The sequence below is a fragment of the Balaenoptera physalus genome (genome assembly GCF_965194825.1).
Source record: "Balaenoptera physalus genome assembly, chromosome: 7".
In the NCBI taxonomy this organism is placed as follows: Eukaryota; Metazoa; Chordata; class Mammalia; order Artiodactyla; family Balaenopteridae; genus Balaenoptera; species Balaenoptera physalus.
This window is the reverse complement of record NC_138886.1, coordinates 90229289-90237900: the sequence shown is the minus strand read 5'-3', so window position 1 is coordinate 90237900 and position 8612 is coordinate 90229289. Positions and strand designations below refer to the sequence as shown.

The 8612-nt window shown below is 39.3% G+C and overlaps 1 protein-coding gene across 4 annotated transcripts in view; it reads left to right on the top strand.

Moving 5' to 3' along the window:
- The window catches only part of CENPP (centromere protein P), a 236977-nt gene that overhangs the window by 148603 nt on the left and 79762 nt on the right, over positions 1-8612 (top strand). The window lies entirely within an intron of this gene.

The window sequence follows — 8612 nt, the reverse complement described above, 5'->3', positions numbered from 1 at the left end:
TGGTTATAATGCTCATGTTCCCATTTATTCAGCTATGTTTAGTTCAAAACATTTGTCTGTTACCTTGATGAATTGCGACATCGTGAGTGTTGAACTGGATTTTATTAACCTGAGCTCCATCAAAGCAGTGGCCATAAATGGGAAGCTCCTTGGGCAAAAATCTGTGTCCTTCACAGTGTTTTGTTTTTTTAACCTTTAACTGAAGTATACATTACAAAAAAATAAACATTGTAATGGTACAGCTCAATTTTCACAAACACCTGATCCAGAAATCCCAGCACTCCCAGACCCCTCAGAATCACTCTCTCTTCAGAGGAGGCCGCTGTCTGACTTCAAAAACCATAGCTTTCTGAACTTTATATATACAGTGCATTCTCTTCTGAGTCTGGCTTTCTTCATTCAACGTTATGTTTTAGAGATCCATCCAGGTCATTGTGGTTAGCAATAGTTTGTTCATTCTCATTATAAGCATACCTTCTTGTATTGCGCTTCACTTTATTGCATTTCACAGATACTGTGTTTTTTTACAAACTGAAGGTTTGTGGCAACCCTGTGTCGAGCAAATCTATTGGTGCCATTTTTCCAACAGCATTTGCTCACTTCATGTCTCTGTGTCACATTTTGGTAATTTGCAATATTTCAGACTTTTCCTTTGTTATTATATTTGTTATGGTGATCTATGATCAGTGGTCTTTACAACTTGCAGAAGGCTCAGACGATGGTTAGCATTTTTTAGCGATAAAATCTTTTTAATTAAGTTTTGTTCTTTTTTTTTAAGACAGAATGATATTACACACTTAATAGATCACAGTATAGTGCACTGGGAAACCCATAAGTTCGTGTAACTTTATTGAAATATTTATCACAGTGGTCTGGAACAAAATCTGCAATATCTCCAAGGTATACCTATATTATATGACATTCTTCTGTATGAATATGCCAGAAATTATATATTTTATATGTATATACATATATATATACATTCATTCAGCTGGGTTAATTTCCATTTGGAGTGTAGCTATGAACTTTTAAGCATTCCTTGATCTGTCATTTGAGGCTCATGTGTATGTGTTTTTGTCAGGTAGAATTGCTCTATATTTAAAAATGTGGGGCTTCCCTTGTGGCACAGTGGTTAAGAATATGCCTGCCAATGCAGGGGACACGGGTTCGAGCCCTGGTCCAGGAAGATCCCACATGCTGTGGAGCAACTGAGCCCATGCACCACAACTACTGAGCCTGTGCTCTAGAGCCCGTGAGCCACAACTACTGAGCCCACGTGCTGCAACTACTAAAGCCCACGCACCTAGAGCCTGTGCTCTGCAAAAAGAGAAGGCACCTCAATGAGAAGACCGTGCACCGCAACGAAGAGTAGCCCCCGCTTGCTGCAACTAGAGAAAGCCCACACGCAGCAATGAAGACCCAACGCACCCAAAAAAATAAATAAATAAAATAAATATTAAAAAAAAAATTATGAAGTTTCAACTTCTCTTGATAAGTAAAGCCTTGCCACTGGGTGGCTCCTGTTTTTGCATGGCAACACTTGGCTGGGGCTGAGTGGCAGCTCCTCCTCTCAGTGGGATGTGTGCCTCCCACTCTCTACCTTTGCCTGTGCTCACACAGTGTTCCTCTCCCATGTCACTCTCCCAGCCTCTCCTCACCTCTCCTCTCAGTCATGGCATCTGCCCCGCCACCATCCGTCTAGGCAGGGTTCTGCCACCTTGTCTAGAGAGCTGGGAGGCACTTCCTGTGAGATTGTTTTTCTAAAGATGTGTTGCAGCCTCTCTCCTCTCCTCACTTGTGAGCCCTGAGCTTGTCTTCCTGCAGCATGTTGCTGTGATCTTTAGTCAGAAGGCTTAGGGAAAGAAATGGGCCCTGGAGTATAATGCCAAGATGCAGGTGGTCTTTTTGGCTTACTCACCCTATTCTGCTGACATTGTGACTAGAGGTACAGCCCAGGGCCCAAAACTTCTCCCACAGTCTTGGAGCTGCAGGTGGGAAGCTTTACCTCACAACTGCAGAGATAGCCCAGCATGCACAAACACACCATTTGGATATAAACGGGAGTTTTTTCTCCACACCTTTGCAGGTTGTCATTCCAGACACATCAGTGTACCTCCTCTTCCCTAGAGTATTGTGAGGAAAAAAATCTTCCTTTTATGGTTCCTATAAGGGTCCTATGAAGGGGACCTAATTCTTTTCTACATGTTTGTTTTTTATTGTTTGGGTTTTGCCTCACTGGGGCTTGGTCTAAATACTGGAGAATTAGTGTTACTATATCAAACAGTGTATTTGGGAATCATGAATAATCTGCACATTATTATGTTTTAAACAAGATAAGTTTCAAAATTAGAAAAGTAATATTTGCTCTACTGACATTTTATGAACAGAAACATTGATTGCATAGAAGGAACATCAACACAAATTTCTTGCATGGCCCAATATATTCCAATCATGATGAAAATAAAAATAAATTGCTTAAGCCAAGCTTGCATATAATTTTTAAGACCCTTTCCTGACCTGCTAATGTAGAAATGGAGAACAATGGTCAAAGCCCAAACAAATGAGAACTGGAAAGGACCTTAGAAATCATCTCACACAAATTAAAACTCCAATGGGTGAGGAGTAGGGGTGACTGTGGTCACATGAGACACCTTCCCAAGCTCAAGTATCACTAGGACGATTGAGTTTTATGATGTTTGTCAGCTGGTATCTGGTGCTTCCTCCCCTGTTTACCTTAACCTTCTGAGTACATTGGAATGGATTGTGTAATAGTCTCTCATAGTAGAAATTACAAGGAAAATTTTGTCCATCCGTTTATTCAAAGAACGGTGTTAAGTGCCATGAAGAAAAGCAAAATGGGATGGGGGATTGTCAGGGAAACCCTGAGGGAATGAGGAGATGTGCCTTCCAAATACCTAGTTTAAGAATGTTCTAGACCATCAAATCCCAGGGTGTAAATAATGTATGCTCTTTATGCATAACAGAGGTTGTATATAGTAGGCATTCACAAAGACTTCTGAAAGAAGTGAATTCATGGGTTTGATATGATTTTATGGGTTGTTTTGAATGTTCAAGCATCCTTCATGGTGGACTAGGCTCTGTGATTTATAATGAGAATTGACTTATGACAGTAGATCATGACCCATGGGCAGTATTCAGCCCACAGATATGGTTTGTTTGGAGCATATGGTATTTTTTAAAACCAGGAAATTTTATATCAAAGTCTAAATTTACCATATCTTAAAAACTCAGTTTGACAAAGCTGGCCCTGAATTCCTGTGCAGTTCTAGCAATTGGCTGAGCTCATGGCAACAGCCTTCTTCAGATGGGCTTCTGGTCCCTGGTTCTCAGCTCCCATTCTTCTATACCCTGTGCTGGTAAGGACTTGCTTCTGCAACTTGCAGGCTGAGCGCCTGTCATCATCCTGTTGGATGTTTTGCTCTGAAGATGAATTAATGCCATAAATTGTCATTTAAAATGAATTGAGTTGAATTTATAAAAATGTAGGTATCAAATATTTTTAAGTAATGCCTCAAAGGTCAGTTTGCTTTCAGGAATGGGTGCAAGTAATGGTTTTGTTTTAAATAAATTTCCAGGCTCTTTCAACTGAGAAGACCTAAAAGCAGTGAGCGCATCTAACTTCCAGATCTGTGTTTCTAAGGGCCGTTTTTCATTAGAAGGAGCAAGGCCCCTGAGAAAAATGTCAAGTAATAGATCAGGGCCAGGGAATCTGTAAAGTGTGCCTGAAACATTTCATCATACCAGCAGGCACAAAAGCACTCAGAGATTACTGCGGACTGTGAACAGAACATAGAAGCTAGGTGAAGGCACAGTTTGAATACCTCAAATAAGAATGGCAATGGATTATAACACATCAAATGCAAAATCCTTTTTATAACAGAGGGAAGAGGGTCAAAAGGATCATAGCTTTTTCTGTAGAGGAATGCCAACTAATGAATACAGAAGGAATCACAGAGTTAGAAAATCACCACTGTGAAACCTCCAACATAGTCACTGATTTAGGCAAAGATGGGACCTAAAACCACTAAGTGAAAGGTTATTGGATGGCGAGATATTCACACAGACCTAAAGTCTTACCTTGCAGGATATTTCTTTATTACAAGGAGATGAAGACACTACCTTAACCAATGTCTCAGCATCACCAATAACACGCCAGCCCGACATTTTGTGCCTCCTGATATGATACAAAAGGAAGTACATGACATCACCTACGTGGGATTCTTGGCAAAAACGTTTCACCTAAATCTAATCATAAGGAAACAATCAGACAAATACATATTAGGGGACATTCTACATGATAGCTGGCTTGGACCCTTCAAAAAGTGAAGGGGTGAAACACAGGCAGAGAATTGCTACTCTAGATTATAGGAGACTAAAGGCAAGTGAACTCTGATTAGATCTTGAGCCACATATACACACACAACACACACAGCAATTTAGGACATTGTTGGGACAGTTGGGAAAATCTGAATATGGACTGTATGTTGAAACTGAATTGATGTTAAATTTCTGGGGGTTGATAATGTGAGAGAATGTGATCATTGTCTCATGGTTATGTAAGAAAATGTCCTTGTTCTTAGGAGACTTATACTGAAGTACTAGGGTGACATGATATCTGCAACTTACATTCAGATGGTCCAGCCCCTGTACCCCACAAATACATATATATGTATAGACAGGGATATGGAAAGAGTGAAAAAGATAAAATGAAGGTGACAAAATATTAATTGGTGAATGTAGGTGAAGAATATGTAGATGTTCACTGTATTCTTTCAACTTTTCTATGGCCATAAAAATATTGCTAAATAGATGCTAAATAGTTGTGGGAAATAAGGCAATTTGCCTTAAATTAATTTTAACTCTTTGATTTATCTTTGACTCTAGTGCAATATTTACATGTAAAATTTATTTTAAGTTAATTAAGGTGTTACTCTACGTACAGATTCTTAGCTATTGTACAAGAATCCCTAGAGGATTTAGGATGGGTTTTATGAGCCTTTTGATACATGCAGAGTGTTTGTATATGTGTATTTTTCTGCATAGAAGGTCCATCATAGCTTCTATCATATCCTCAAAGGGAGGGGTCCATCCTTCAAATAGTTAAGAACTACTGACCTAGAGTAGATTTACAATTTATAATGCATTCTTTATTCTGAGTATCACATACTAGTTAGCATTTCAGACAGTTCATGTATAAATTTTGTAATTGTGAATGTAATTCTCAACTTATGTAAAGCAAATGAACCTTCAGCAGATTCCAATTTATAAAAAGATTTGCTTGTATCAGCTGATAGTTCAATGTAAGTTTATTTGACCACAGAGATTCTGTTACTTAGAAACACACCATGACATTCTAATAACATGATGTATTCCTTTTCTTTTCCAAACTAATATGCGTTTAGAGCAATCACATGTTATTTTTAATGCAGTCTGCTTTCCCTTGTGTGGATTCACATTCTTCACATTTTGTGCAAAGGGAAAAATATGCTAGACTGTAAGTTTTTTAATCCATTTTCATGTAGAAAGGGAAACATAATGTCAAAGAAGAAACAGTCATGCCTTTATTTTTTAGTTGTGTAATCACTAAGCTCTATTAATCTAGTTAGAAACATTCACCTCTTTGCACATAACAGTGTGTGACAGACCAAATTCCAACATGACTTATAGTTTCAACTGTTCCTGTACAGCATGTTGAAGCAACGACATGTGAGTAATATGTTAGATAGAATATGCCAAAGCGTTGTTTAAGACATATAGGATGAAATGTATACTAACACATATCTATACTGTTTACAGTAGATTTTAGTTGCTCTGAAAATCCTTCACAAATGCCTCTGGGTCTGTTGGAGTAGGTTTAGTCAGAGCTGATGTTTACAAGGATAGTAAATACTTAAACTCCCCAGGAGAACCATCTGCCCAGAGCATGCTGCACCTGGCCAAGGCTTACATGCACACTCTTACTGTATCCCCGTGGACCCACTTGTGGGTTATCTCTGAGGTAGGAATCCATCTGCAGGACAGGTTTACTGATCACATATTCTTCTAGTTTGGCTATTTTAAATACAGTTTTTTCTCCCTTTTTGGTGTTATATTATTACAGTGAATCACACTTATAAGTCAGAATTACTTTTGTTTCCTATAATCAGGATTTTTTTTTAATCTGCTTCTAAACTATTGCCATATCTATGACAATAAGTAGTTTAGATTCTATGAGTCCTGGTTTTACTCTGTGTTTAGAGAGTCCTTGCTCAAGTAAGGCTCGAGCCCTTGCTTAGCCCTTGTTCTAAGCTGGTTTCATTCTGTTCTGTCTGATGGATATGAGCATGCAGTGACACAGCACAAAGACTGCCAAGCTCAAGAGAGACGCTGATATGGCTGCAGAGTCCCACTTGAGTGCAGCCGTCTACAGAGAGCATTTGCTGACTCCTGCCCTACGGTAATAGGCCCACTCCTTTTTCCACTGTATATCACAATCTAAGGAATCAATCTCCTGTAATAGTTAATATCTACCGTATTATGAGACTTGGCAGCCTTGAGCAAGTCACTGAACCTTCCTACCTGCTGGTTTCCTAATGCCTATCCATGAAGGAATGGACACTCATCTGACGTCCACCCTGTGCTCAGTACTGTCATGGACATCACCTTATTTAACCTTCCCAGCAGCCTTGGTAGGCAGATGTTCTCCTCAGTTTCGTGGGCAAGGAAACTGGAAATCGGAGTCTAAGTAACTTGACCAAGCCCACAGATAATAAGGATTCCAGTTCAGACCCAAGATACTCGTTCTTGTTTTTTCATTTCAAGAGATGGACCTCATGTTTCACAGACTTCTAGGGTTTAAGGGCCCCTGGAGTCATCTGGTATATGTTAGAGCTGGCCAGAAACTTCTATTTTTATAAGTACTTTTAATATTTTTGAATTTTAAGTTGACTGAGAGTCTGAATTCAACTATGGACAGATGAATAATTCAGTTATCACCAATTTGTAAGTACTTCTCCTATGAGGAAACTTTCTGTTTTCTAAATAAGGGAAAGAGATGGAATAGATATCATAGAGGGTTTTACCCAGCCCTTTGAGGTTTCACTTAAACAGCAGAACATGAGTATTTCATTCTTTTATGTCAGCATCTATGAACCTAGTAATTCATGTTGTTTAAATGATGGCTTTGGAAAACATCGTCAAAGTTGCTGTTATGGAGAACAATCAGTTGATTACTACGTATTAACAGTTGTCAAAGCATGACTTAATTTTTTATAAAATATACTCTGTGCCTTCTAATGTCCATGTCAGGAAATATTAATAAGAGAAATTATTCCTTATTAATTTTATGACCCTATATAAATCTTTATTGCTTTTCCTTTAAAAATCCTTAAATTTTGCAGATTTCTTTTTGTCTTGTTTAGGAGTAGTATTAATATCAACTTTGGACAACTCATGAGCTGATCGTTTAGACTGAGGAATCAACAGTCATTTTAGTACCTACTTTGTACACAGAATGCAGGGATCCAAGAAATGAATTGTCTCTCTTCTAAATTTTACAGTCTTTTGGGGAAAACAAGATACACCTCCTACCCATCTACCGTACAACACCCCACATGCAAAGAAATAATCAATGCAGACCTAACTCATAATACCAGATCTGTCTTTCACGAGGTTGGTGGAACAGATGCCAAGTGCCGAAGGGAGGGGTCACTTCCCAGGGAGCTGGGCTTCTAGGCACAGCTTGTCTTGTGCCTTGGAAGTTCCTTGAGGTCAGATCATATGGCTCAAGTCAGATGGAGACTTATGGTGTACTTGCTCCCCTTGAAATTGGAAGTCGGTGCTCATTAGGGTTCCGCTCCCCTGCCCTTCTCTTCACCTGCCCCTCAATGTGTATCCTTTCCTTTGGATTCCACTCCAGCTGAGTGCATTCCCATCCTCCTGCCTGAATTCCATGGTGACCACCCCCCTCAACTTCAACATATTCTCACCCAAACTGTCCCTTTCTCACAGCTTCTCAGCAGTATCAGTGAGACTCAGAACAGTTCTCCTTTTTGTCTCCTTTTCTCTTCTTTGTGTGTGTCCCTTACAGGGTAGATCGCTATCCACTAGTAGTTCTTCTCTTTTCTTTTCTTTATTCTCTTTCTTTCTTTTTACATTCAATCAGTTCATTTTATTTTTAATATATTCTCAGTTATTCATGGCTCATAATGTCCTTCTGAGATTGAGCCCCTCAGAAGACCACAGATGGTCACTAATTATGGCATACTTGCCCTCAGACTTAATCTCCAGGATGAGAATGTAGATATTTTTTTCTTTCTTTCAAACTCTCTGTCATACCTATTCCTGTTCCTGCTTGTTCTTCCTGTCACCTGTGCTGTGTGGGTCCCACTTATTCTGTTTCTAGATTATTACAGTGGTGGCTCTTTTTCCTTCCTGAAGCCATTGCTTTCATGACATACTCCTCCCTTCAGAGGTTTTTGGTGGTGCACTACATTTCTCATCACAGTAAGTCTGGTCTCTTCTTACTGGCCTTCCAAGCCATCCCAGGCCTCTTATTTCCTGTATAATCTTTCCTCCATTGGTGAACCTCAACTATGCTTGGCTCATGCCTC